General features: G+C 46.3%; 1 long non-coding RNA gene across 1 annotated transcript; it reads left to right on the top strand.

Moving 5' to 3' along the window:
* The first annotated feature begins 14679 nt into the window (after nucleotides 1-14679).
* On the top strand, nucleotides 14680-17559 carry LOC143441699 (uncharacterized). Its single transcript, XR_013109321.1, has 3 exons — nucleotides 14680-14791; nucleotides 16387-16609; nucleotides 17471-17559. It is a non-coding gene; the product is annotated as an uncharacterized LOC143441699 (long non-coding RNA).
* The last annotated feature ends 218 nt before the right edge of the window (nucleotides 17560-17777 follow it).

Here is a 17777-nt window from a genome sequence, read left to right as displayed (position 1 = left end):
GGACCCATGGGGGCTCCCAGAAACTGAACCACCAACCAAAGAGCATACAAGGGTTGGGCCGAGGCTCCCAGCATTATGTGTAGCAGGTGTACAGCTCAGTCTTCATTCTGGTCTCCCAACAACCGGAGCAGAGCCTGTCCCTAAATCTGTTGTCTCCCTGTGGATCCCACACCCCAAAGGGGCTGCACTGAATGTGCCAGAGTGGGGTATACCCAAGGGACCTTCCGTCTCTCTCTGAGGAGTAGGGAAGGGAGGTGGGGGAGAGGGACCAGGAAGGAAGGGGTAGAACAATTGGGATACAAAATAAATAAATAAATTATTGGGAAAATATTGGGAAGAGATGTAATTTATCATATTAAAGTTTGCTTTTATAGTCAAGTTAGCAGTTTGATATTTCAAAAATAAAATATTCAAAATTGAAATAAAACAAATTAAACACCTCACCCTAACACAGGATTTTATAAACTGTCATTTGCCTCTGTGCCACATCTGTCTCTTCTACCCAGAGGCAGTCCCTTGTCCCCTGAGGAAAATATCCCCCCACACCCTTGTTGCCTTTCCCTTCTCCCCTGTTCTCTGTCTCCTGTCTTTATCTCTTATTCCCTGCTCTCTGTTCCTCTTAGGCAAATAAATCTCCTTTGTGGTAAGAACTTGGTCTTGGGGTGAGAACTTGGTCTTGGGGTGTCTTGTGCCCATAAGGTCCTTCTAGTCTGCCCATCAGAGGGTGGGGTGGCTGCCTGGTACAGGGACAGGGGAGGAAGGAGCTGCGAGCCTGTGGAACAGAAAGAGAGATTTGTGACGGTGGGAAGGTCAAAATTACAGAGGAATCAGAAAAATCCAGAAAAACATGGGAGTGGTGGGGCACAACTGCAACTCCAGTGCTTAGAAAGCTGAGGCAGGGGGATTGCCATGAGCTCAAGGCCAACCTGGACTACAGAATGAGAACCTCTGAGGGAGGGGGAGGGAGAAGGGGAGCATGCCCTTTGTTATGGATGGATATATTATCACTCGCCATTGCATGGCCATTTCTGTCAACAAATTCTGGAGTTTACTTAGCTTGCCATGGTTCAGATGTGTGTGGAAATCAAGCAAGGGGCCAAGTTTTATGGTCAGATTAACATGTGCGCAAGGCTCAGAAACCAGAGTTCAGAGGTGGCTCAAAGACGCCCACAACTTGCTCCTTCAGACCAAGGTACTGCCTCAGTCACAGGTTTATAAAACACACCTGTAATCACAGAACTTAGGAGGTAGAACAGGAGAATCAGAAGTTTAATGTCATCTTAGCTATATAAGTTTAAGGCCAGCCTGGGCTACATGAAACACTGTCTCAAACAAACAAAAATTTCTAAAATGAATAGATACATAGATAGATGGATGGGTGGGTGGGTGGATGGATGGATAAATAGAAAATAGCCTTTCCTCCTTTTTCACGACGTCTGTTTTTACATTTTTAAAATTTACATTTTAATTGGTTTTGTGTATTGTGAACATATATGTTTGTAAGTGAGTGTGTGTGTGTGTGTGTGTGTGTGTACATGAGTATTGTCACCAGGCAGACACAAAGGTCAGAGGGCAACTTTCAGGAGTCCGTTCCCTCTTCCCACCTCTCTATGTGCTCTCAGGGTTTGGCACCTGTAATGGCAGGGCCTTGGAAAGGAGAGACAGGGTGATTAGGGGCTTGAGACATCCTTATCTATATAGTAAGCGTAAGGTTAGCCTGGGATGCTTAATTGATGAAGAGGAGGAGGAGGAGGAAAAGGAAGAGGAAGAAGAAGAGGAGGAAGAGGGAAAAGAAGAGGAAGAAGAAGGTGGTGATGGTAATGGTAATGATGATTTTTAAAAGATTATTAGGGGCTAGAGAAATGTCTCCGCAGTTAAAATCATTTACAGCTCCTCCAGAGTTTGGCTTCCACGACCCACATGAGGTGGCTCATAACTGCCTATAGGCCCCACTCTGGGGGATCCGTGGCCCTTTTCCATACAAGCATGGCATGCACACACACACACACACACACACACACACACAAATTTTGTAAGTAAATGAATAAATCTTTTAAAAATAAATGAAATCCCAGAAGCCATGCAATTGGACCGCTTCTGCCCATTTTACCTAGATGAGAGCTTAGCATCAAGCCAAGTACCATCAGTCTGTATATATGCCAAGTCAGCTAGCCTCCTGTCTCTGTCTCCATACCTACACCAGCCCAGCTCCATAGCACCCTGCCTCTGTTATTGGAGGCATCCTTTGAATTACCTGCCTGCAACCCCAGCCACCTTTCCGTGTATGGCTGTGGGCTCTGGAGGGCACTCCTACGTGATCGACAAGCAGAACAGAACAGGAAGTGAAAGACTGCTATGAAGGACAGTCCCCGTACCTTCTCCCTTCCAAGCCCTGCTAGCTCCTGTTGCAATGCCCACCAGTTTCATGTGTCCCTGATGACTGCTCCACTCCACCCTACACAGACACAAGTGCGATGGTAAACAACAGAAAAATGTTTAATATGCACAGTCACGGACAGGACAATTATCGGAAATCATCTTGCCTACACAGCGCTTTAGATAAACAAACAAGGATGGAGAGCCCCTGGCAGGCACACAGCTGGCGAAACAAGTGATTTCATGTCTCAACATGGACGTCTAGAATTCAAAGATATCTGAACGCCACAGTTCATGAATAATAAAAGACCAGCAGCAAAATAATGTGACTTTGCTGTACTCAGAGCATTCTTCAAGGCCAAAGGTACAAATGCCAATGTGAGCCAGAAGAAATAATACACACTAACATAGGGACCACTTTTTGTTGTTGTTTCAGTTTTGTTTGTTTTGAGACAAGATCTCAGGTTCCTCTGGCTGGCCTCAAACTCTCTGTGTAGCTGAAGACGGCCTTGAGCTTCTGATCCTCCTGCCTCTACCTCCCCAGTGCTGGGATTGTAGGTGTGCACCACCATAGCTATATTTTTGAAATGGGGACTGTTTGTTAACTCACCTACTCTTAGATGGATCTCAGTCACACTCGTTCTGCTGGCCTACAACCAAGAAACTTCTCTCCCATCTGGCCCGTGAGCTGGGTCAAAGTGACAGGGAAACCAGAGTGCATAGTCCCCCGGTTGTCATCCTTTCTGATCACAGAAGTTGCTGAAGAGCACAAAGCTGTTTTTCAGAGAGCTAAGTCAATAGATCTGTCCCAAGGAAAAGTTGCATACCCAGAACAAAAACACTCTGGAACATTCCATAAGAGCTCCAGATAGACAACCAAAGACGCCAGCTCAGTTCCTGTAACCCAAAACTCCCCTGCCAGTCTCTCCAAAACCTCGGAGAGCATCCAAAGAGCACTTCATGGTAAGATGCTGACTGTGACCTCAGCCCAAGAGCCAGGCTGAATCAGCAGACTTGGTTGCTAAGAACCATGTGACTTTGGCAGGCTCTCAGACTCTCTTGGATTTTCTCATCTGTAAAGAACCTACCTCCCAGGGATGCTAAGAAGCTCAAATTAGCCCGATTATGAGGATGACAATGTGCCGTAAACAGCAAGGAGTCACCTGAATGTAAGCATTCTTTCATGGCGCTCTCGGGATGGGCAGCCCTCAGTGTCCACAGGCTCCGGATCTGCAGATTCAACTAACCACAGACAGAAACATCCTAAAATGCTGACTGCGCATGCCTCAACACCTGCAAGCTAGAACAGAAGGATCGCATGTTCGAGGCCAGTCTGGGCTTTGCTGTCTTTAAAAGGAAGAAAGGAAGGAAGGAAGGAAGGAAGGAAGGAAGGAAGGAAGGGAGGGAGGGAGGGAGGGAGGGAGGGAGGGAGGGAGGGAGGGAGGAAGGGAGGGAGGGAAGGAAGGAGAGAGGGAGGAAGGGAGAAAGGGAGGGAGGGAAACAGGGAGGGAGGGAGACAGGGAGAGAGGGAAGAACACATGGGAGAGGAGAATGAAGAAGAGGAAGGAGGGGATGGGAGGTGTATACTAAAGTCAAGCATTGTAGTGTACACCTATAATCCCAGCATTTAGGGGGTAGAGACAGTGAGATCAAGACTAACCTCAGCTATGAGACAAGAGAGAGAGAGAGAGAGAGAGAGAGAGAGAGAGAGAGAGAGAGAGAGAGAGAGAGGGGGAGGAGGCACAGACCAGCTAGGGCTCCCATCTCCTAGGCCTACATCTAAGCCATGTTTCCCTGCCCTGTAACATCCAAACAGATTTCATCAATAGAATGTAGTGGAAGCTTGGTAGATTTTGCCTGGAGCCTGGAGCAGATTACAGGGCAGCCTGAGTCCCTCAGTGACACAGCAAAGCCGAGTGCCTGCCTGCTCACAGGTCTTCAGGGGAATGAGTAATTAGCTGTCATGAGGATGGGATGTGGCTCAGTGGCTCACACTCGCCTTGTGTGTGAGAAGCATGAGGTTTTATCTATAGCAGAGGAAGCAGGAGAGCAATAGAGAGAAGGAAGACGGAAGGGAGGGAGGGAAGGAGGATTGGTACAGCAGGCCTGTAATCCCAGCTACTAGAAAGACTAAAGCAGGATCCCAAACCCAAGGACAGCTCACTACAATGTCCATCAGCGGGAGAGCATTTGCCTTGCATGTAAAAGGCCCAGCGTTTAACCCCAAGACTCACACACACCATTCGGTTAATTTGTTACAGATGTTCATTATCCTTATCGGGGGACCGCTAAGCTCTCTTTTGACAAGAGCCGTAGGCGTCATGTACTGTCATCTGGGGTGGTTTAGGATTATAAAGTCACCTCTAGATATCAGTGTCAACCAGGAAGCCAGATAACATTCCACACAGTAATGAAGGTTTTTATTCTTGGTATAAAAACCTGCATCTGATCTCTATCAACCTAGAAACCACACAACCGGTCTGAAATGAGGGCAGAAAAGATCACTGGCTACTGCTGTCTCCTTCCAGGAGACTTGCTTGGATGCCTAACGCCTATCATGTGAGATCTGTAGTAAAGTTCTCTCCTGATTGCCGGCACCCTGGGTATCGCCTGATCATGGCCAATGATCAGTCAATATTTGTTGATGGAATGGCAGGCCTTTGCTCCATTTGCTCAGCTCTTTACTGTATAAGACATTTACAGCCAGGAGCATCCCTACTCGGATTTCTGTCTGGTGTGTCCAAAGTCTGAGGCAGTCATCTTTCCTAGTTCAGTGTCATAGACTCAACTATGATCCCTCTTAAAATCAGACGCGTTAAAACCCCAGCTCCCAGCAGTTCAGAATGCGACTCTCCTTGAAGATGGAGGGCTCTGACATGAGGTCAGCCCATAGGGTGCCAATCTGAGGTCCCTCCTTCTATTTTATTTCATTATTTTGAGACAGTGACAGTGTCCCATATAGGCCATATTGGCCTCAAACTCCCTGTGTGCCTAAGGATGGTCTTGAACTTCTGATCCTCTTGCATCTCCCTCCTGGGTGCTGGGATTACAGATGTGAGCCACCGTGCTTGGGGATCAAACCAGGCTTTGTGGGTACCAGGCAAACACTCCACCAACAGAGCTACACTATCAGGCCCTGGCTACTATCTTAACACACAGAGGAAATTCAAGCTAGGCCTAGTGGTGTCTATAATGGCAGTTCCTTAAGAGTCCGAAGCAAAAAGATGGGGAATCCAGTGTCTGTCTGGTTTGAAGAACATGATTCAAGGCCAGCCTGGGAAGAGGTCTTGCTTAGCATGTACAAGATGCTGGGTTTAATCCCCAGTACCACGAAAGGTGGGCGGTGGGCAACCCGGATGCTGTGATGCTTCAGAGCTCTACAAATGGAAAAGGCCCCACCCACAAGCCAAGGGAAGAGGTCTTCCTCAGGAGCAACCAGCCCTATTAGCACCTGATTCTAAATGAGCCTTCTGGCCTTCTGAACCTTGACAAAATGTAGTGTGGTTGTTCCTACCCTGCCATTCAAGCTAGTTTGCTGAGACAGCCTGAGTGGACTAACACGGGCAGACTTGCTTCATGGCTCACTTGCTGGCCCAGCTCACCTGCTAGCAACAGTGAGCACCATTTTCCCCACAAGGTTTTCTTGGAGAAGCATCTTTCCAAACTTAAATTGTTCCCAAAGTGCTGTATCTGAGTGTGGAAGAAGCACTCACCCAAAACCCCAAGAATACTGGGTGCATGGCTGCCTGTGCTGTGACTAGCAGGAGGAGGTATGCCAGTGACTTAGAATTGCAGCGAGAACAGCTGAAATAGCAAAACACTGTGTGTGTGTGTGTGTGTGTGTGTGTGTGTACACGCGCATGTACACATGTGTATGCACTCTAGCACACTAATGGCCACAGGTGGCCATTGAAATGTCTTCCTTCCTTCCTCCCTCCCTCCCTCCCTCCCTTCCTCCCTCCCTCCATCCCTTCCTCCCTTCCTTCCTTCCTCCCTCCCTCCCTCCCTCCCTTCCTTCCTTCCTTCCTTCCTTCCTGTCTCATCACTGAACCCAAAACTTGCCATTTCAGTCACACTGGCTGGCTATGTGAGCCCGAGACCCACCTGTCTCCACTGCCTAGTGCTGGAGTTACCGGTGTAGACCGCCACACCCAGCCTTTGTGTGAGTTGAGTGGATCCTCATGTTATGCAGCAAGTACTTTACCTATCAGCTGTCTTTTCAGCTGCCTCCCCTTTTCTGTGGTACTGAGGATGGAACCCAGGGCCTCCTGGCAGACATTTGATAAGTGCTCTCCCAGCTGAGCGTTCCCAGTTCACATCACATCTTAACTGCATCTTGAGGCAGCGTTTTATCAGGTGGCTTAGACTGTCCCAGAACTCACTATGTAACTCAGGCAGGCCTTGAACTTTCGATCCTCCTGCTTCAGATTCCCAAGTATCTGGAGTAACAGGCCTGTGCCCACAGTCCAGCTTCATGGCTGCATCTGGTTCTGACAGGTTCAATGAGAAAGGATTTGAAAACTCTGTCCCTCATCATTCCCGCAGACCTTATCTCAGCTGGTGAGGTGGCTCTCTTTGGTCATTTGGTGTCTCTCAGTGAGTATCTTATTGCCACAGCTGACATGACAACCTGTCATCCAGGGTAATGGGCTTACCGGGGTGACACACCCAGCCTTAAAAACAAAGCCAGAGCCTCCAGCCTTTCTGAGGCAATTCCATCCTTATTCTGTTTTTCTGGTGCATAGGGCATCCTTAGTTTAGTCATTTGATAGGCTCTAGAAAGAGTTCTCCTGAGATGGACTCACCAGCTTGAGGACATCCTGGATCACAGCGGGTGGCTCTGAGGTTGGACAGGTGCACACCACACGTCACCACCACAGCCTATCTCCTCAGTGGAGAAGGCTGGTGGCCAGCCCCTGAGGAGCAGTCTCCTCTGTGTTTGATTCAGAAGAGCCCATGGCACTCCAGCCTACAAGCCCTGGGTGACCTCCTGTCTATGCAGAAGCCTAAACTTGTGACTTCAGCACTATACAATGCCACTCATAGACTAGGAACTTTTCAAATCCTGGCTGGCCTCCAAGAGGAGGTGTTGTTTCTTATCCTGTTTTATTTAATACAGAGTCTCACTATATAGCTCTGGCTAGCCTAGAACTGTCTGTGTAGACCAGGCTGTTTGTGATAGTGTGTACATATTATCCTATGAGAGGCACCCAGGAAGTAAAAGCTCTCATACTTTATACCACACCCAGGAGAGAGCAGTGAACACAAGATTCTGTGCCTCAGTGGTGGACTCCTGGCCCCATTCCCACCTGACCCAGTGTAGATGGCACACGGAAGCATTGCCTCTTCCTTCCCACTCCTTTTCTTCTTGTCTTTTTTCTTTTTATTATTTTTTTTAAGGCAGGGTTTCATGTGACCCAGACTGTAATCTGAGGATGACCTTAAATTTCTGAGTCTCCTGCCCCTGCCTCCAGAGTGCTAGGATTACAGGTGTGTGCCACCACAGTTAACTAGGAAATGGGAATGTTTCTTTTTAAAAATCTGAAGATTATTTCAGTCAATTGAAAGCCCAAGTCAGGAGAGCGGAGAGATGGCTCAACAGTTAAGAGTACTGGCTGCTCCGCCAAGGCCTAGGCTTGGTTTAAAACCCACCTGACAGCTCAGAACCATTTGTAACCCCAGTTTAGTTCTGGCCTTCTCTGGCACTGCATGTGTGTGGTACACAAACATACATACGGGTGAAACACACACGAGTGTTTAATAAAAATAAATAAATAAATAAATAAATAAATAAAAATACTTAATTCCTTTTTTTATTGATCATTTTATTTGTTTACATCTCAAATAATATCCCACTTCTCGGTTACCCCCTCCACCAACCCACCTTCCCACATCTGCCCCCCCTTTGCCTGTATGAAAGTGCTCCCACACACACCCACAAATAAATACTTAAATTAGTTAAGTATTATGGGCAAGTCTGGCTGGACTTACCCATTTCAAACAAACATGTTTGAAATGTTTTAATGTATCAATGTGTACGATGGAAATGAAGGCTTTTGCCTGTTGTCACAGTACTGAGAAAACCGAAGCAGGAGGATTGCTTGAGCCCAGAAGCTCAAGGCTAGTCTGGGAAACTGTCTCGAAAAGAGAAATTCTTAAAGCCATTTATGGTAGTGTATGTATGTAATCCCAGTACTCTGGGGGCAGAGGCAGGCAGATCTCTGTGAGTTCTCGACCAGACTGATCTACAGAGCTAGTTTTAGGACAGCCAAGGCTACATGAAGAAGAAGGAGGAGGAGGAGGAAGAAGAGGAGGATGAGGAAGAGGAGGAAGAAGAGGAAGAAGAGGAAGAGGATGAAGAAGAGGAGAAGAAGAAGGAGAAGGAGGAGAAGGAGAAAGCAAGGAAGAAGGAGAAGGAAAAGGAAGAGGAAAAGAAGAGGAAGAGGAAAGAAGGAAGAAGGAGGAGAAGGAGAAGGAGAAGAAAGGAAGAAAGAAGAAGGAGGAAGAGAAAGAAGAAGAAGAAGAAGAAGAAGAAGAAGAAGAAGAAGAAGAAGAAGAAGAAGAAGAAGAAGAAGAAGAAGAAGGAAGGAAGAAGGAGGAGGAGAAAGGAGAAGGGGAGGGGGAGGAGGAGGAGGAGGAGGAGGAGGAGGAGGAGGAGGAGGAGGAGGAGGAAGACCAGCCTAGGCTACATGAGACCCTGTTTCACCCTCCCCCAAAAGTATTACTATGAAAATCGGGGAGCATTGCAGCTAATTCAAAGGACACTGTGTGAGCAAGCACATATAAGGCAGAAGTATGGCCCCCGTGGGAAGAGGAAGCGGCAGTGTCCCAGTGGGAAGAAAGGCACTAGGCCTTCCCAACCGGAGGGCCATCTTGGAACACAAGAACCACTCTGTGCTGCTGTTGCTTATCTACAAATGACAGGGCTGTAACGTGGTCACAGAAAATTAGAACCACGCCCTGAGAGGTGTTGAGGAGGCAGGGCCCTGCTCTCAAGCACCATATAACATGATGAGGGGGCAGAATGCAGGTTGTGATAACTCTAATGATCATGACGGTATAAATGACAAACATGCCACAGGCCCCTTACATGTGCCTGTCACTGAGTAACAGAAGCTCATTCACTGGGAGAGTAGGGGAGAGAATAACTATTTTCTATCAGGTAGCTGGCTAGCTCAAGTTTTGGGAAAAGGGAAATTAAAGCCTGCCCCTCCAGAGTAGTTTTTGAGGTGACACACATACTTAGCAAACACGGGCCCTGAGTTCAGTCTCTAGTACTGTAGTGAGGGGAAGAAGTGGGGTGGGGTGGGGTGGGGGTGGGGAGTCAATAGATTAAAAAAAAAAAAGCCAAACACAGTAGCTCATGTCTGTGATTCCAGCATTTGGGAGTCTGAGGCAGAAGGATTTTTATGAGTATTTTATTGTTTATCTTTTTTTTTTTAAGTTGCCCTGGAACTCATTATGTAACCAAAACTGGCCTTGATCTTATGATCCTCCTGCCTCCACCTCCCAGGTGCTGGGGTTACAGTTACATCTTGTTTATGTGGTCCTGGGGATCAATCCAGGGTCTCACCCACTGAATAAGCACTCTCTCTGCTGATCCACATTGCCACCTGGGTTTTATTTTAGGTTGTGTTTTGTGTCACATGCTTGTAAGACTAGACCATTATTCCAATATGTTATTGGGCAATTTTTCCAAGTAATGTCCCTCTGTATTCATGGGACATTGGTTCCAAGATCCCATCCTCCCAAGGATCTGTGGATTCTCCAATGCTTGGGTCTCTCACACAAAGCACACAATGTAGTGGAGGGTCATAGACCTGTTCTCAACCTGTGGGTCCAGACCCATTTGGGGGTCATGTATCAGGTATCCTACATAGCAGATATTTACATTACAATTCACAACAGTGGCAAAATTACAGTTATAAAATAGCAACAAAATAATTTAATGGTGGGGGGTCACAAAATGAGGAACCGTATTAAAGGGTCACAGCATTAGGAAGGTAGAGAACCACCCTCATAAAGCCTTCGGACTTCCTTCTGTATGAGTTAAATCATCTCTGGATTGCTTGTATAAATAATGATGTAATACTATGTAAGTATTTGTCATATTGCATTGTTATCAGAACACCGACAAGAAAATGTTCTCTGTGTGTTCAGCACAGACACAGCTGTGTGTATTTGTGTGTGTGTGTATTTGTGAGTGTGTGAGTGCATGTGTGTGTGTGTGTGAATGTGAGTATGATTGTATATGTGTGTGAATGTGTATGTGTGTGAGTGTGTGTGTGTGTGAGTGTGTGTGTGATTGTATGTGTGTGAATATGATTGTGTGTGAGCGTATATGTGTGTGAGAGTGTGTATGTGTGTGTGACTGTGCATGTGATTGTATGTGAGTGTGTGTATGTGAACGTGAGTGTGACTGTATATGTGTGTGAGAGTGTATGTATGTGTGTGTGAGTTTGTATGTGTGAGTTTGTTAGTGTGTGTGTGTGTGTGTGTGTGTGTGTGTGCGTGTGTGTGGTAGCTGTGCCCATGTAGAAATCAGCTGAGGATGTTAGGTCTCTCTGTTCTACTAATCTCCTCCCTAGTCTCTTAAGACAGAATCTTCAAGCCTGGAGTCAAGCTGGGGTCCAGCAGACCTGGCAATCCTCCTGTCTCCACCCCCCACAGTGCAGAGCTTCTGCCCCCGAGCTGCTAAGCCCAGCTTTTTATAAATGGAAGCTGGGGGATTCAATCTCAGGTGTTCTTGTTTGCACATTAAGCACCTTTACCTACTGATCTGTCTCCCAAAGACACCAGTCTTTGTTATTATAGTGAGTCATTAAGGCGTGTGTGGTGTGAGTGTAGGTATATGTGTCACAGTGTTCCTGTGGAGGTTGGAGGACGACTTTCATGAATCAGTTCTTCCCTTCCACCTTGTGGAGGCAGAATCTTACTTGTCTGGACCATACTGGGTACTCCAGGATAGCTGACTTGATGTAAGATACATCTGTGACACGTGTCTATTCCATATGTATTAACATGTGTACACCTGAGGCCAGACATAGTACATACCTGGACTCTCGGCATTTGGAAGGCTGAGGCAGGAAGATCATGAGTTTGAGACCAGCTTAGACTGTATGAAGAGCCGTATGCTCGGTGGCAAGTGCTTTACCAGCTGAGCCTTTTTACCAGCCAGTCAATATCTGTTTTGTTGGTGGCAGCAGTGGGTGTTTGTTTGTTTCGTTTTGCTTTTTTCATATGTGGTGTGTGTGTATGTTCATGCCATAGAGTACATATGGAGATCAGAGGACAACTTATGGGAGTTACTGTGTGGGTCCCAGGGGTGAAACTCAGGTAGTCAGGCTTGGTGGTAAGTGGCTTTATCCTCTGCGACAAACATCTATAGGCCCAGTGTGCACTCTTTTAAAGGAAGTCTCTCACTCAGAATAATGCCTTTGAGACTCACCTCCTCAATATCTATGACAGTCAGCTGACCCATTTCCTAACTGCCAGGTAATAAGAAGGTACTGCCGCCTGTTGACTGAGTCTTCTGAGGGAGAACACCTGACCTTTAAAAATTTGGGCTACATTTTGTTTTCAATCAAGATCTCACTATGTAGCCCAGGCTGGCCTGGAATGCATGGGTCTCTAGCCTCGACCTCTTGAATGTTGGTATTATGGGAATTTGGAGCTAGTTTGAAGAAAACTGCTGACCACTCTTCTTCCAGTCACTTTGTGGCTGTGTTTCCACTTTCCTTTGCTTCACTGAGTAAATGAAAACAGAATTTCTGGGCCAGAGAATAACCTAGAAATAGTATGAGATTGTGTGTGTGTGTGTGTGTGTGTGTGTGTGTGTGTGTGTGTGTGTTTAAATTTAATCCAAGAGGTTTTTTGTTTGTTTGATTTTTTTAACTGTAGTTCTCAGAAAGAGACTAATTTTCATTACTAAATTATGGTGTCTCTGGGGGAAGTAGACATGCCTCTGTTGACTTTTTAAAGACAACATTTGTTTTATTCTTTGAAAGTGTATGCATGTACACTGTAGATTTCGGTTTTATCTAACTGCCCTCTCTTTGTACAACTCCGCTCAGAACCTACCAACATTACCTCTTCCCACTTCATATTCTCTTTTAACGGTCCTTGCCACCAGAACCGTGTGTTAAGTTAATGCTGACAGTGTGCAAACGTTGTTAAACTAAACAATCGGGGCCTGGGAGATCTGCTAGCAGCCACAACCCCACAGAGTGACTCTCCATCAGCAACCAATAGATCCTCAGCCAAGGATGCAGAGCGTTTCTTAAGACCAAGTCACTGTTCCAACAACAATCCCCAAGACCTCCCATTGCTCCCCATCCTGGCAAACATCTGATGTCATCAGAGGGTTTTCCTCCCAGTTCTTTAAAGATCTATTATTCTTTATTTATGTGTATATGTGTACCTGCATGTGTTATTAACACATGTGTGAGTACCCTTGGAGGCAGGAAAGGTATCAGGTTCTCTGGAGCTGGAGATACAGGTTGTGACCAACCAGAGATGGATGCTGGGAACTGAACTGACTTCTGCTAGAAGAGCAAGTGCTCTTAATTGCCATGCCTCTCATCCAGGCTTTTGTCTTCAGGGTTTCATTTGACCAGAATTCCCAGTGCTTCCGGCCTTGGAAACCAGGAGGGGCTTTGCTCTGCTTCATGTGACCTTCTGCTCTGTGCCTGGCACTGATCATCTATCTGAGGATTTTCCTCACATACCCTGGGAGGAGTAACAGACAAGTAGGATTTAAACTGCAGTCTGGCCGGCTCCATGCTTTTGGTTGGCTGGTTGGGTGTGAGGGTGTTTTGTTTTGTTTTGTTTTGTTTTGTTTTGTTTTGTTTTGTTTTGTTTTTCCCTACCCTGTTTGGAGAATACTGGAAAGGGAGGCCCCTGTGTGAGGAAGTGGCAGGAATGATCCTCGGCGTGCAGGGCTACGGGGATGGTGGTTCATACAAAATTCTGCTGCTTTTGGCAAGTGGGTTTGGATGAGTTAGGAGATGAGGTAAAGGAGTATCCAGGACAATGACAACAACGACAAAAAGGAATCACAACTTAAACATCTTGGAATTGTTTGTTTGTTTGTTTGTTTGCTGTCATTGCTTTTATTTTGCTGGGATTTTTTTGTTTTGTTCTGTTTGTTTTTGTTTGTTTGTTTTGTTTGTTTTTGTTTGTTTGTTTGGACAGGGTGTCTCTTTGTAGCCTAGGCAGGCCTTGAACTTCTGATCTTCCTGTCTCAGCCTCTGGCTCTGAGATTACAGGAATGGATGCCTTAGTTGGCTTTAGTCTATAACTCTAGAATTGAACAGCACTTGGTTTCATAAAATGGAGTGTGTTCCAATGGCTTGAGCAGAAACCAAAACAAAGGGTGACTCCAGGTGTGACCAGATCAGGGAAACTGAACAATAGCTCAACCATGATGGTTTGAGAGCTGGCCAGTTCAGGTAAAGCAGGGTCAACTTCGTTATTGGGTCAATTAAACTGGCCCTTTGAGAAATGTCTCGGGTCAGCTCCATCTTTTTGTCTCAGCTTGGCGATATGGAACCTTAGTTTTGCTGTGGAGTACCCACCAGAGAAGACTGCTCAGACGTGAGTTCAAAACACTTTCCCAGAGCTAAAGACTTTGATGGATTAAGTCTTTGTTTCATTTGTATCATTGGCTGTGGTGCTGTCCACAGGCTGACACTTACAGCCTGAGTGGATGCTCCAGAGCAGTTTGCTTTCTCTTTTGTTTTTTTGTGGTGTGGGGGATCAACCAGAACCTCAAGCAGGCTGAGATGCCCCCACTACTAAGCTGTATTTACAGCCTTTAACATTACTTTTTATTTTGAGGTTGGATCCCACTATGTCTCAGGCCAGCCTCAACTTTTCTCCATAACACATATGATGGGTGCAGGAGGGACAGATAGGGGCACTTCATACCCTGCATTATAAAGACACACATGTGCTCCACATTGTAAAAGCCCACACAAGTAGCAGTGTGTTCTAAATTAACCAACCACCCTTTGGCCCAGATGGCCCTAGAGCAGTGGCTCTCAGCCTTCCTAGTGCTGCACTCCTATAACACAGTTCCTCACGGTGTGGTGACCCCCAGCTATAAAATTATCCGATTGCTGCCTCATAACTGTAATTTTGCTGCTGTTGTGAATTGTAAAGTAAACATCTGTGTTTTCCCATGGTCTTAGGCAACCCCTGTGAGCAGGTCAGTCAATGCCCAAACGGGTCATGACCCACAGATTGAGAAGCACTGACCCAACCAAGGCTGAGACCAGCAGATAAACAAGAAGGGCCTGAGCCCAAACATCTACAATTAGGCAAGGTGGAAAGAGATGAGGAGTCGAGAGAGCTGTAGGAGGCTCAGTTTCACCACTGGCTGAGCACTGAGTGGGGCTTACCAGGATTCTACGAGGTACCTTGTTTCTCCCTTGTGAAGCAGTGAAGTGGGGCCTTTCTTACACAGGATAGGGGAGAAGTTTCTTCAAATATATATCTGAGGCTAGGGTTATTAGATCTGATGACAGCACATGCCTGTAGTGCCCCTGACTTGGGAGATAGAGGCAGATGGATCTCTGAGTTTGAGTCTAGCCTGATCTACAACAGTGAAGTTCCAAGACAGCCAGGGCTACACAGAGAATGAGACCCTGGGTTTAATCCCAGCCCTGAGGGGCTAGAAAGTCATGATTTCTTACCTAGGCGATGGTCAATATTGATTCTTTTTTCTTTCTCTCCCGCCTGGGCCAAGTAGGTTGTGCAAAAGCAAGCTGACTTGTTCTGTTCTGTGAATGTTGGCAGTCACTTTCTGTGGGGTAGTGTTTCCCTGTCTGTCCCCTGGTGTCCTTTTTCTGTCTTGTTGTTGTCATCTCACTGTTGCTAATATTATCTTCATCATTAGACTCAATCTTAACTAAAAGGCAGAGAGGTGATTATCATCATTGTTATTTGTATTTTCTCTATTGGGAGTTGAACCCAGGACCTCATACAGACTAGGCAATGCTACCGAAGGTCTATATCCTCACCTCTGAAGATTCCTCTTCCTCCCTCTTCTCTTCCTTCCTCTTCTCTTAATAGAGATGATGGTCTCATAATAGCCCAGGCCGGCTTTGAACTCATGATGTAACAAGGCTGGCTCTCTGAATTTCTGTCTCAGACTCCTCGATGCTGAAATTACAAATGTGTGCCACCACGACCAGCTATTTGTATTGTTGGGATCATGCTGGCTTCAAGTCTGAGATGCTCCTGCCTCAGTCTACTGAATGCTGGGATTTTTCTCATCAGGAGTCACCTTGTGGAGTTCATTCCTATGAGATAGAAATAGATAGAACTAGACAGATGGCTTCAGCCATCAGTGCTGCCACCCACCCATGGAATAACCTGGTTGTTTGTTTTTGATTATTTTGAAACATGATCTCAGTATGTAGCCGTGGCCTGCCTGGAACTTGCTATGTTGACTAGGCTAGCTCCAAATTTAATGGCAACACCTCTGCCTCCCTGGTGTTGCCATTAAAAGTGAGGATGGTATAGTCAGTCAAGTGTGGTGTGCACACCTTTAATCTCGGCACGAGAGACCAGGTAGATCTCTGTGAGTTGAAGGTTGGTTTGGTCTACATAGTAAGCCTCAGGACAGGACTACATAGTGAACCTTGTCTCAGAAAACAAAAAATGGTGGTTGGGGGAAGGAAGCCCCAAAATACTAAAATCAAAATCAAGTGCATGAGTCTGCAGTTGTCAGCATTTAACAAGTGTTCCCGGAGGTCTTAGAGAATTTCTGTAGTTAAACGCCCCCACCACCACCACCATAGGGTCCTTCCCAGACTCAAAGCTCTTCTCCCCAGGCATTATAGATTCACCTGCTAATCTCTGTGTTGGCTTTCTCATGCTGTAATCAGAAGTGGGAGCACACAGCATGAGGCCCTTCCCTTAGCACAGTCTTGAAGGTTTATCCATGGTGTATGTGGCAGCACAGCATTTTTTATAGCTGAGTCACACCCTGTTTTTCTGTTACAGGACATTTTGTTTATCCAAGCATCAGTTGATAAACAGGAGTTGCTTCCACCTCTAGGCTCCTGGGAATAATGCCACTGTGCATGTTTGGTAACGTTAATATGAGGATCCATATTTCTTCAGGGCGTATGCCCAGTCTCCTGTCCACGTGTTTGCCAGGAAAATACTTTTACATACTCAGAGCAAGATCCCTCTGAACCTTCTGTGAACAAGCGCTGAGCCCCAGGTGAGGTTGGTGAAGCGGAAACTGTACTCAATCTTCAAGGTTCACATCATGTGACACCCACTGTATCTGCCCTCTACCTGGTGACAGGCACTGTGCTGAATACAGCAAGGAACAGCACAGCACACACATTCTTATCCCTTAGGAGGCAGAGGATTCGATGTGTGCATGAAGGGAGTTAAGGATGCTGGGATAACTTCCTAAGGTTTCCCGGGTTAGAGGACAACTTTTTGGAATGTGTTCTCTCCTTCCACTGTTGCTTCCAGGGATCAAAGTGAGGTAGATCATTAGACTCTGTGGAAAGCGCATTTACCAGCTGAACCATCGAACTGGCACTGTGCTCTTGAACTTCTGACCTTTCTGCTTCTACCTCAGGGGTGCATGAACCACTATGCCAGGTTTGTGTGGAGCTAGGGATGGAACCCAGAACTCTCGGCATACAAGTCAGGATAGTTCTATCAACTAAATTATATTCACAGCCCTGTGTGTTGGTCGAGACAGAGTCTCATGTAGCCCAGGTTGGATTTGAATGTGCAGTGTAGCTCAGATTGACCCTATAACCTTCAAACTTCCCAAGTGTTGGGACTTCAGGCTTATCTCACATGTGACTGTCACAATTTTGCTTCAGAAGAATCTCCTTTATTAACACACTGTGATAATGCATGTGTATCCCTCAGCACACCCTACATGCTATAAAAGAAGGATTTACTACGGTCTATGTGTCCTCCCATTTGTGTCCATGTGGAGGCTGACATATCAAAACACTGGATTGCAGGCTGGAATCTTCAGCTGTCTGGACGGGCTGGGGCGAGTAGGCTGTAATATGGGAATATTCTAACATTTTAAAAACGAAGTCTTTTTCAGCACCAATGAGGTCACCCCAAGCCAGAGGCTTCTGGGTTCTTGTCTCTCAATTTTGAAGAATGAAATTCATTGAACCACAGAAGGTGAGTTTTAGGAAGGGGGGAAGTACTATAGGGAGCTGAAGGGAGAAAAAGAAAGCAGAGGTCCCGAGCATTGGGAGGGATGGGGAGCGAGGGGGTCCCTTCATGGAGCTTCCCAAGGCCTGGGAGTTAATTGGACTTTAGCCTTTAGTGGGATGGAGGCAGGAAGGAGGAGGAGCTGGTCAGTCCAGTTCTCATTCCAGGTGTTGAAGTCATTTCAGTTTGAG

Source organism: Arvicanthis niloticus, chromosome 3 (assembly GCF_011762505.2).
Source record: "Arvicanthis niloticus isolate mArvNil1 chromosome 3, mArvNil1.pat.X, whole genome shotgun sequence".
Taxonomy (NCBI): Eukaryota; Metazoa; Chordata; class Mammalia; order Rodentia; family Muridae; genus Arvicanthis; species Arvicanthis niloticus.
The sequence above is the reverse complement of the archived record's forward strand: the minus strand, read 5'-3'. Positions and strand labels throughout refer to the sequence as shown.